A 12,383-nucleotide genomic window follows, 5' to 3' on the forward strand; every position below is an offset into this window, starting at 1 on the left:
CAAGGGGTCCTACTCATAGCAGCACACTCACACACACAGGCGAGGGGTCCTACTCATAGCAGCACACTCACACACACAGGCGAGGGGTCCTACTCATAGCAGCACACTCACACACACAGTCAAGGGGTCCTACTCATAGCAGCACACTCACACACACAGTCAAGGGGTCCTACTCATAGCAGCATACTCACACACACAGGCAAGGGGTCCTACTCATAGCAGCACACTCACACACACAGGCGAGGGGTCCTACTCATAGCAGCACACTCACACACACAGGCCAGGGCTCCTACTCATAGCAGCACACTCACACACACAGTCAAGGGGTCCTACTCATAGCAGCACACTCACACACACAGTCAAGGGGTCCTACTCATAGCAGCACACTCACACACACAGGCGAGGGGTCCTACTCATAGCAGCACACTCACACACACAGGCCAGGGGTCCTACTCATAGCAGCACACTCACACACACAGTCAAGGGGTCCTACTCATAGCAGCACACTCACACACACAGGCAAGGGGTCCTACTCATAGCAGCACACTCACACACACAGGCGAGGGGTCCTACTCATAGCAGCACACTCACACACACAGGCGAGGGGTCCTACTCATAGCAGCACACTCACACACACAGGCGAGGGGTCCTACTCATAGCAGCACACTCACACACACAGGCCAGGGCTCCTACTCATAGCAGCACACTCACACACACAGTCAAGGGGTCCTACTCATAGCAGCACACTCACACACACAGGCAAGGGGTCCTACTCATAGCAGCACACTCACACACACAGGCGAGGGGTCCTACTCATAGCAGCACACTCACACACACAGGCCAGGGGTCCTACTCATAGCAGCACACTCACACACACAGGCGAGGGGTCCTACTCATAGCAGCACACTCACACACACAGGCGAGGGGTCCTACTCATAGCAGCACACTCACACACACAGGCAAGGGGTCCTACTCATAGCAGCACACTCACACACACAGGCGAGGGGTCCTACTCATAGCAGCACACTCACACACACAGTCAAGGGGTCCTACTCATAGCAGCACACTCACACACACAGGCGAGGGGTCCTACTCATAGCACCACACTCACACACACAGGCGAGGGGTCCTACTCATAGCAGCACACTCACACACACAGTCAAGGGGTCCTACTCATAGCAGCACACTCACACACACAGGCAGCTTTCAATTACCATCAAGCTGCTGTTCGTTTTACATAAATGCATCTTTTGCTTTTGTCTATGTATTTGTTTTATATGAGCTCATGTGTTTCTGTTTGTCTATGTGCACGTTCATTCACCAAATGAATTCACCTTAATTCACCAATCTGTGCAAAACAGCAAAGACTGTGTAGTGAAAGTTGACCTCCGTGTACATAAGTGGTCAGCTGGAGGGGTATATTTAGATGGCTGTGACTTTGGGTATACTATACTCCTGGAAGGGATGGCTGTGGCTTTGGGTATACTATACTCCTGGAAGGGATGGCTGTGGCTTTGGGTATACTATACTCCTGGAAGGGATGGCTGTGGCTTTGGGTAAACTATATTCCTGGAAGGGATGGCTGTGGCGTTGGGTATACTATACTCCTGGTCACCATCTGAGAAATTCAGCTTCATGCTTTGCTTTGACTTCACTAGAAAAACTGATGCACTAAAGACTTCCTTTAAAAGCTACTACAGTGCTGGTATGAAAACTGTGACGACAACTATGATGACAATAATGATCTCTATTACGGATCAGAATAACCAACAAGGCTTAAAAAAGTGTGTTTGCTTGCATTTGTGTTGCGAATATCGATGACAATCCCCTTCCTGCTTGCTGTATTCTAAATGTCAGGCCTTGCAACCCTTTTTTCAAGCCAGGGTGACCTTAGAGTAACCTTGCTGTCTGTGTTTCCATATCTCTCCCCTCCTTTAAGACATAACCAGGGTTAGAATCTTGTGATCAGAAGGGAGCCAATCAGGTCTCCCGCTGCTGTTTAATAAAACAATGTTGGGCCAAAGTAACAAAGAGACAAGTTATCTTTGCATATTGATCACTTCAGAGTGCTGACGTAAGTTGTGCCCGTACTGTCTGCGTCAATTTTCCTGGGTTAAGATTTTTCAGTTATCTCACACCCAACTTCAGAACACGGGTCATATGATCAGTTCAGACTTGCTGATTGGACCTGGTCTCCAACCTATTGCTATCTCAGAAGCTTAACACTGTTGAACTGAAATGGATTTTTTTACAGCTCTATGTGAATCAGCTTATCACAGTGACTTACTTTTTTCATACCACAGTCCCTGGGTTTTTACCATGTGCTTCACATCACAATTAAATCATTTACAATCGTATTAAACCAGCTCAGCTCTGCTCATTGAGGTCCAGGGTCCTGCACGTTTTAAAAGGCAAACATTTAATCAGAACTTGATACCTGGAACCAGATGAGGTGATTCACTGTCTAAAGACAGCAGTTTAGAGCCCATGCAGGACGCCTGTGCGCCTGTGTTATTGAGTTCCACAAGGTCTAGTGCTAAGCATCGTTAATGATGGCGCTCTCTAGTGGCCTGGACATGTAACAGATTTTCTGTGTGTTGACTGAGCGTTCTCCTGTCCCCGCTCACAATTTCTTGTTCTAGGAACGTTTGCTGAATGTTACGACAAAGATATTGAAATGTTCAGAGTCCAGAACATCATCCCAGTACAACTACTACTATAACTACTATAACTATGAATACTAATAATATGAAACCAAATGAAGGACACAGTAAATCAGCGAGTAATACTGTCATGTTACACCTCAAAAGTCACGGGTTGGCTTGCCTGCAGTACACACATGTAGCACTTTTATAAAATAATATTGTATTATAATCAATATTTCCCTACATTAATTCCGTTAAAAGAATGTTCAGGTCATAATGCCATCGTGATCACATTGACAAAACCTGTGTTGAAACGTAAAGTTCTGGGAACATTCCTTGTTAGCTGGGGTGTGCTTTAGGTTTGTTGTGGTCGTCTTGTTTTACTTTGTTTTACTTGTTTTACTTACATTAAAAATACTGAATAGGATAGCAGTGAGCTTATTACTGCGGTGGAAATATACCGATTACTTTGAAAGCAAAAGCCAAAGGGATATTAAAGGAGAACTGAAGGTATAAGATGGACAGAATGCGTGAAAGATGAATCTGTGTGATATGCCATAGTAAGGCAAGATCTCTTTGGAGATGCATGTTAAAATCATCCCCAAGCTGCAGCCTGCAGTGAGGACCACGGGTTGATTTTTACTGTGCCGCAGTGGGATGGGGGCCTACAGATCTTATAATCAGGCCGTGTTTTTTTAGCTGGCCTTAAAAAGCTATAGGTCGGGTTCTTGCACTTCTCTTCACTCTGCAGAGAGGTGTAGCAGGCACCCATAGGCCTGTGGGTATGTCGCTCTTGGGCTTGCATATCCAGTGAATGACGTACTCCTGCAAACGTGTTTCGATGTGCAGAGAAGGTGTATGCTGGCCTTCATCCCTACCAAGTTGGCACTGGTATTGTGCACTGACAGGGATTATAATCAGATTATGACTGAAATCCAGGGCAGAATGGAATGAAATCCACAGGCCTAAGAGTGCAGGTGTCTGTGTCCCAAGAAGACAAGATCCTGAACTCACAGGTGTCCTTTACTGAGGGTAGGAACTCCAAGCACCATTGCCAAGCAGATAGACCTCACCACCGATGCACAAAGGGATTTTTTTTCAGGGTGCCACTGCAGGGCGTCTACACCACAGCAACGGAGGATTGGTTATGGAAGGAGACGGGAAGCAGGGAAGGGAGTGAGCCCCATTATACGGCACCCTTTTAGTGCTCTTGGCAAAGCCAAGAGCAATATTTAATCTGCAGGTCCATGGTTTTTCTTGCCATTGCTTGTTCTCGCTCTAGTGTCTTGTATTTATAGCATGTTACCATTGTGAAACAAGATAGCATAATTATTTCATTTTTATATTTTACGCAGTTTGAAGAAAATCACCATAGAATGGAGGAAGGGAACCTTGCAGGGCTTTTTCGGTAAAATCGTGTAAAGCGACAATAAGACATTTATGTCAAGGTGTTCTTTTTAATGTTTACATGAAACATCTCACATTCTGGGAGTTAGCTTGATGTCATTTGTGCAGGAATGCACAGTGAAATGGTTATTACAGTGGAATGGTTATTACAGTGGAATGGTTATTACAGTGGAATGGTTATTGTATTTCTTATCAGCAAGCTGGTTGTCTGAGGGAACTGCCTGTATCTTCTTTCATAGGACAACAAGGAAAAATTTTTCGCAGCCGGAGTTGTACGGTTAGGAAGATTGTGTGTCTGGAGCAGTCCATACGGAGCGGACAGGAACGGTGGAGTTAGCATGGATGGCAGCTTCAACGAGCAGAATCAATACCTAAGCCCACGCCCAAGTTCTGGAGGTAGGCACGCTCTGACGATTAGCATGTTTTTGTCGCGAGCGTGATTCTTTTGTCTTCGAAACACACACATTTGTCACTTGCTGGCGTGACACCGGCGCCGGCAGTGTTTGTCCTCACCTTTCACTTGGTGACACTTTGCTAATGTGCCTCTTCTTGTCACGACCGTTTTACTGCTCGAATCATTCTGCGAGCATCAGAGTGACAGAAACGAGCACGTTTCCTGAGCGCTCGCGGCATAGGTCACACCACGTCGAGAAAAGGACTTGGGGTGACAGCGGATCGGCTGACTCACCGAACTGGCCTAACCGGATTTTCTCCAGGGAGAAAAATAAACTACCCTACCTTTATCTAAACATCTGAGGCATGCAATTGCAAAGGGCAACTTGAGAAGTGGAATAATCCCAGAACCGCCCAAAGTGACTGACATCACAGAAGTCCTGGAGAGGGACACACATAATCCACAAAGCTTGAAATAATCCATTAATTGAGTATTTTTATGAGCTTCACTTTCATTTTACATTTACTTGATTAAATGTTATATCCAATGAAACAAAACTGTTTAATGAATGTTTAACAAGCACCACCATCAAAACTCAAAGCACTTTGTTGAAACACAATTGTGAACAATAACATGTCCAAAGCAGGCCACCCGAAAAATGGGTCCTAGATCCTTAACGTCAGGTTTCCTGCATGGTGAACCCTGAGACGATTGGACAGTAACCAGTAGGAGATGCCGAATGAATGGGGAGCTCCGAGAGGATCTGCATCAGGGGCAGGCTAATGGGCAAAGCGCTGGGGCAACTAGGAAATAGGATTGAAATACAAAAACAAGATGACCACAACAAACCTAAAACAAGACCAAAATCGGAAACACGGAAAGCTTTAAGCCTCACGCCGAAACGGCAATGACAGCGACCAAGCATCAAGCAACCACTGGATTCTGAGCCGACTACCTCTGGCTCACACAGAACAGGCTCAGTTACTTGATTACAGTTCAGCAGAAGCGTGAAACCAGTGCATTTCTTTGAAAATGCATTTTACACATTTTTTACATAGATTGTTCAGTGCAAATGTGACTGGTTGCAGGACAGGAAGATGACTTGCTTCTTTTAATTTTTTTGTATCGTAAAGACAGCAGGGAGAGGGTGTTAGACACTGCTGTGTAGGTGTATCAAACAGGCATTTAGTCAGGAATTTCACCGAGTTTAGCGGAGGAGTTGCACCTGGCCACTCCCATCATGCATCACACAGTGACCAGATGACAGGTGAGGCTTTGTGTTTGCCGACTCCCCTGAGAGCAGCAGTGGGTGTCAATGGTATCATTTTTGAAAAGGCTTTTAATGCAAGTTTCATTAACCCCCCCCCCCCACACACACACACACACACACACACACACACACACACACAAACATACACAGAAACTTCACAGCTTACGGTAAGCAACTCCTTTAAGTAACCACATCCTGCCAGGGCCTAGGAAAAGCACAACAAGAACAGGGAAGTACACACATGCATGTATGTCGAGCGCCACTCTTCGTGCACGCAACACGCTGCAGATGCACGCGTGTGCTCAAGGGGGAAGTGGAGCAGACCGGCTCGGCTCTTGGTGGACTGCAGTTCCTCTGTCTTGACCACCTTCTCCCAAACACCAAGCTTTGGTTAAAAAAGAGGCATAAAATCTTGCATGTGGATACAGTTCCCTTCCTCGACTTTCCTCTTTTTCTCTACCCATATTGATCAGTTTCCTTTATTTCCCAGTTCCTTCGCACCAACTACAAAACAGAAAGAGAAAGAACCTTCGTTAAGTAAACCTGCAGCAAACAAAATATATACAGGGGAACTGTTCTGTGAGCAGAACAAAAAAGGGAAAGAAGCAGGACAGCACCCTGGTTCCGTTGGGCATGCTGCAGTGATCCAGAACATGCAGTTGGTATCTCTAAATTGTGCATAGTGTAAGTGTGTGTTAGTGCGTGCTCTGTGACTGGTGCTGGCATCCCATTCAGGATGCTTCTCAGTTTCGTGTTCAGCGTTTCCTGGAATAGCATCCAGTCTCACTCTGAGCCTGTACTGGATAAGTGGTTATGAAAGCTGGATGGTACACGGCACCCAAATATACCTCAGTTCGGAACCAGCATTGCTGCCCGAGATCCGTTTTTCCTTGTATTTTTGGCCGATGGATTCTGCTTGTGTCACCCACCATGGAAACGAACGGCAACGAAATGACGGGTTTTCAATTATAAAAAACTGTGAGTTTCGCAAGAAATCCTGTGCGAGAGAGTGGATCGAACTGTAGTCATGGCACAACTGACTGGTTTTGTCCACAAAGTGGTGCTTGTGGGCCCAGAGGCCTGGTCCACTTTCCGCTCAAAAAACTGAAAAAAAAATCTATTCACATGATAACAAAATGGGTTTTCCCATCCTGTCCCTCAGTTATTTGTACTCTGAGGTTGCTTCTTTGGACAGCAAATTCAGCATCTTATTAAAATGTGTGTCCTTGGCTGCTTAATTCTATAATTTATATTTGAGCCGTGCCAGATATTGGCCTCGTACTCGGCCCTGTATAAATTATCCTAACACGATGCATTTGAATAAAACCCCTACACATGAATCATGTCACCCCACGGCTTTATATAACGTGGACTACCCCATCCGAGGTCACCACATAAATATTGACAGATGACATGCATGAAGCTGGCACGTGTCCAAGTGGCCCTTTTTAGCCGTCGCACACAGGCCGAGACCCTGGTGAGGCAGAAGAATCAGAAAACAGGGGACGCATAAATGTCATTGCTACCATTCTGCCCCAAGACACCAGAACAGAGCAACAAACAAATTAGTTTCTTAAACTATCTCTGTATGATTTGCGGCCGCTGAGGCGGCCTGCCGATAAGGGAGTCCAAAATGCGCCTTAAAAAAAGGAAGCTGTATGAAATGCGGGGAGAAGCTGCCAGAACGAAAGGTTTCTCTGGGCACCGTGTCAGCAGCCCCAGCTATTGGCACAGAGCCCCCCATTCCCCCCCCAGACCCTGGTGGCTCAACACTGAGCACGCTCCCGACTCCCCCTCCCCCGGTCGGCACAGGGAGCAGCTTCGGAAGGTGCTTCAGCGGGACTCCATGGCTTTCCGCTCGTTTTCCGTCTACATCGGCATAGTTACCGGTCCGGACCTCGGACGGAGAGAAAGGGGGGTCGCTTCTGGGACCGTTTCATGCAGACCCCAACTCTGCTCAACGCTCCATGTAGAAACAAGCACCTCCTTTGTCAAGGAGCCCTCAGCATTACTCTGGCATTACTCTGGCATTACTCTGGCATTACTCTGGCTGGCCTGGATGTGCAGTTCTGCAATAAAGCCTCCCCAGGCCCAGTTTTATCACCATTATCATTATAATATGTGTTTAGCCAATAAGTCACACAGTTCTGTGGTTAGATGGTTTACTGCAGAAGAGCTTTGATTGTTACAGCCTCAGTTGATGGCTCAAGCCTTAAAATTTACCCTGATCTGCAGGGCAGCCTGCCGTCTTTGAATTCCAGGAGGTGGTGAACTTTGGAGGTAGGATGGAGACACGCGATGGTGGGTCAGTCGTGGAGAGAAGATGTGAAATTATCTGAAGGCAATTTCCAAGCGCTTTGCACACTCAAATGCATGCTCAATAATGGTGCTGTGTAACCCCTCCCCCACCACGCAGGCCCTCATCAAGATGATGGCTCAGTAGTGAAATATTTAGAGGACTTTTCTTTGGGGGGGGGGACATTGAGAAACATATTTAAGTCGCATTCAGATTTGAAGTCAAGAGTTGCAGTGACCAGTCTCGGTGGTCAATGGTCATTATCATAATCAGGCCAATGGAATTCTAGGCACAAACATCATCACAACATTGGCTCGTTTTGCCTCCTAGGACGGCATCTAAAAATCAGGCAAACGGGACTTAAGAACATAAGAACTATACAAACGAGAGGAGGCCATTCGGCCCATTGAGCTCGCTTGGGGAGAACTTAACTAATAGCTCAGAGTTGTTAAAATCTTATCTAGCTCTGATTTAAAGGAACCCAAGGATTCAGCTTGCACTATGTTATCAGGAAGAATATTCCATACTCTGACTACACACTGTGTAAAGAAGTGCTTCCTTAAATCCAGTTTGAAATGTTGTCCCGCTATTGGCATTCATTGGGCATCGCTGAAGGGCATCATGGGAGGACATGAAGTGGTCATGGGGAAGTGGGAATATGGAAACATACATCATGCCTTTCTTATACGCTCTGATTCATTTACGATGGACTGATGTGTCGGAGCACCTGACCAAATTCATCCTGGGGAAACTGAAAAATGGAAAGTCATTGTAAACCTGGCAAGAAAAAAGAATTAGGGGATTGACCTAATCTTTTAGATGTTTAAGATCTAAATCTCACTTCCTCTAGAAGGGGATTTTTAAAAACTGCTTTGTTTTCTATCTGCAGAATTGGTCTTCAGCTTCAGAGTGAAGAACATCGGCTGATTCCAAATCTCATTGGGTGAAGCCTGAATGATCCTGTCATGTGCTAGGTCGGCGTGTTTGTGTGTGTGTGTCTGTCTGTTTTTTTGTGGTGAACAGGGGCAGAGATGAAAGAAAAAGAAAGCAGACTCATTTGTTTCACTTCAGCTTCTTGCAGCCCCGCAGCCCGGCCTTGAAAACACTGGAAACCATCTCTGAAAGCTGTACTTCTCCATAGAGACCTGATCTCTTCTTGCTATTTGAAGAATGCATTGGTGTGAACTGCTTGACTTCTTTAACCACAAGCCAATAGAAAGTGTAACAACTGTGTTCAATAATCTCGAAACCACTGTTGAAAAGTCTCCCCAAAAAACTTCTATTTTAGTATCATTTTTGGGGATTTTGAAAGGTTCTTCCTACTTGCCTGCCTGGATCTTGTCAACAGCAACCCGATAGGCCACCCCTCCACCCAACTCCCCCCCCTGCCTGGCCTACAGCCATTTGGGGTTTAATACAGTCCTTCCTCCTGTTATTGCAATGTCACTCTGTGTTTTTTGTTCAATTAGCCCAGTGCGATTATTTGATTCCAAATGAAGCAAGTCAAAAAAATCACACACACACACACACACACACACACACCCAAGCAAACAATTTAATAGCTTGTGGGAAATGTATGCACTAATCTGATATTAAATACTAGACCATTACGTGCTCCCCAGTAAGCCTCTAAGCCAGTGTTTCCCACCCAGTGCCCAGGGACCCCCAGACAGCCCACATTTGTGCCTCCTCCCAGCTCCCAGCCAATCACAAACAAGAAATACCTGGTATAGGTGTGTTGCGGGCTAGGAGGCAGCAGTGATGTAGACTGGCTGGAAATCACTGCAGACTGGGCTGGGAATCACTGCTTTAAGCTATTCCACTGGGATGCATGCAGTGGTCAGCTTTAAACATGCCCCAGGCTCATCCCAACTGTCAGCCGGTGATCTGCTGAGTTTTGCTCTTTGTTTCTCTCTGTACTTTACTAACCCCATCTCTATTTTGAGAGTGTGCACTTTGCCATGCAAGTCCTCAAAATCAACACGTGTCCTGGCTTGGCTGAGTATCGATCACCCAGGTTTGTGGATCAGGCCAGACTGTTTGCTTTTTGTAGGCGGGCTTTGTGTGGAGTGAGGTGACCACTCAGATACTCTGCAGACACAGACCTGGGACACTGCCTCACTGCCTATAAGGTGCAGAGAACCTTCTGCAGTGCTACCCAGAATCCCCAGTGGATGGCAGAGGAAGAGGTGGGGGGGAGGGGCGTGTCATTGATCCTCTTGCACATAGACAGTAAAACCCTCACACTTTAAAACTGAATTTCCTGTTATGAATAAATCAGAGGAATGTAAAAATGTTTTATCCGATGTACAGAGCTGTTTCTGGGCCAGTTATGCCTCAAAAGCACCAGACCAAAAATACATTTTGTGCCGCAGCAATGACTGGTGTGCAGCGGTACAGAGGAACAAACAAGAGAACCTGTTTAAAAACGTTTGTCGGTCTGCTGCAAGCTGACATCCAGCTATCTGCCATATACAGTGATCTGTATGACATTATCATAACCGAAGGAGCAAAAGTGGGCTGGTAATATAAAGCTCTTCTAGCTCAATAAGCACAGCATTGTGGTAACAAAATGCCATGGAGCACAAAGGAATCACAACTCTGCCCTCGATTGTAAGTTGCTTTAGATAAATGCATCAGTCCAATGTAATAAGAGGGCAAATGCTGGAATTTGCTGGACTTCAATGCAGGGGTGCGTCATTCAGTAAGAAAAACACAGTTATACGCTGATGGGAGGCACTAAACTGTAAAAGACAATGTTCCACTGCTTAAATGCACATAAATGCCCTGGTGCCAAACCCAGGGAATGAGCGACACGGAGAAATAAGGAAAAGGGTGAAACGGATGCGACCACGTTAGTGTCACGTCAGCGATGACGCCACTGCAGTGTCACTGGCTAGTAACTGAAACGGGGCGACGTTTGAAAGTGGCCGTGACTGAAGACGTACTGCACTGGCACGGGGGCGTGGCTGGGCCGACCGGCGGGCAGTGACTGTAAATAATGACGAAGGTGATGATGAAACGAGGAAGAGGCTTGTGTGCCAGGGAATACTTTGACATATCGTGGCATGTTCTCCTTCCCTCCCTTCAGCCGTTTGCTGTGGACTGTCTGCTTCCACGCCGTGTTTTACAGGCTTTACTGCCAGGACGAGAATTTGCTCCATAACGATGAGCAAATTAAGCAGGAGGGAACGAGCTTCCTTTCAGAATGTCCTTTCCTTTCAGAATGTCCTTTCAGCATTCAAGCTCTTCCTCAAATCCAGCTTACCACGGGACCCCTGCCGCCTATCCGTGTGACTGTCTGTCACGGTGCCTGACATCACGTCAGGAGGGTCTCCCCCACCCCCTCCCGCCCGCTGTTGTTTTTGTGTCTGTGCTAAAATTATCCGAATGCTGGGTGCATTATCTGTCACCCCTGCACTGACATTTAGGCACACGGCGATGCTCTTTGTCCATGACATCATCTACAGAGTAACATGGACGGGCTGTGTGATTCATACCTGGATCATATTCTTGCTTTGCATTTGCATCCCATTGAAATATCAAGGCTGAAAGGTTGACATTTAACAAAGTCATACAAACAGATTGTATGTGAGATCAATTCTGCTGAAGTATGAGCTGATAGATACAGCGACGTTCCCTCTTTTCTCACTTGAACCCACATTCCTCTATTTCCCATTTATGACGCCTGCTTTGTAAGAGAAGGGAAGCTTACTTACCAATCATGTTTTTCTTATGCTGTTGTACTTTTTTGAGTCCAAATGTGACACTCCATTCCAATACAGCGGACCCAAAACCTCGTTAAAGATAATGAGCATTAAGTAGGACTGACTCTTCAGTAAGGATAGAGTATGACCTTCAAGGCCTTCAGTAATTAATTATTACCACGTGTTCATTTAATTAAGTTGAAATCAAACTACTATTCTTGGTCTCCATTTATTCAGCAGGACAATCTCACCTTTTTTTCAGAACATCTGAACTGAGACATCAAGCCATCAGCTGGCTGCTGTCGAATCAGGGGTCTCGGAGGTCATGGGGAATTCAGCTGGGGTGTAAGACGCAAGTCGTTACGTGTGTGGTGGGTGAGGAGAAGCTACAATGCGACATTAACGACGCCGACTGGGAGCATGTGACCAGCACTGTTCCTGTTTCTCTTTGGAGCAGAGATAGCCTCAGAGGGGGTTCAGTCCTGCCTCCTTGGTGGGTCTGGCACGGCTGGGCACCACTGTTTCCAGTGATGGAACTCAACAAATTACCCCATACAGCTCCCACTCTTCCTGCCTAGCAGCCACGTTAATGCCACTGGTGCTCCTATATCTATATCTATATCTATATCTATGTCTATGTCTATGTAGATCTCTCTTTTTATAT

General features: G+C 46.2%; 1 long non-coding RNA gene across 1 annotated transcript; it reads right to left on the bottom strand.

The window, feature by feature from the left end:
* Positions 1-5,899: 5,899 nt before the first annotated feature.
* LOC111861194 (uncharacterized) lies at positions 5,900-12,070 on the bottom strand. Its single transcript, XR_002842192.2, has 3 exons — positions 11,971-12,070; positions 11,732-11,809; positions 5,900-6,220 (listed from the first exon to the last, which is right to left on the bottom strand). It is a non-coding gene; the product is annotated as an uncharacterized lncRNA (long non-coding RNA).
* Between the last annotated feature and the right edge of the window lie 313 nt (positions 12,071-12,383).

Source organism: Paramormyrops kingsleyae, chromosome 11 (genome assembly GCF_048594095.1).
Source record: "Paramormyrops kingsleyae isolate MSU_618 chromosome 11, PKINGS_0.4, whole genome shotgun sequence".
Lineage (NCBI taxonomy): Eukaryota > Metazoa > Chordata > Actinopteri > Osteoglossiformes > Mormyridae > Paramormyrops > Paramormyrops kingsleyae.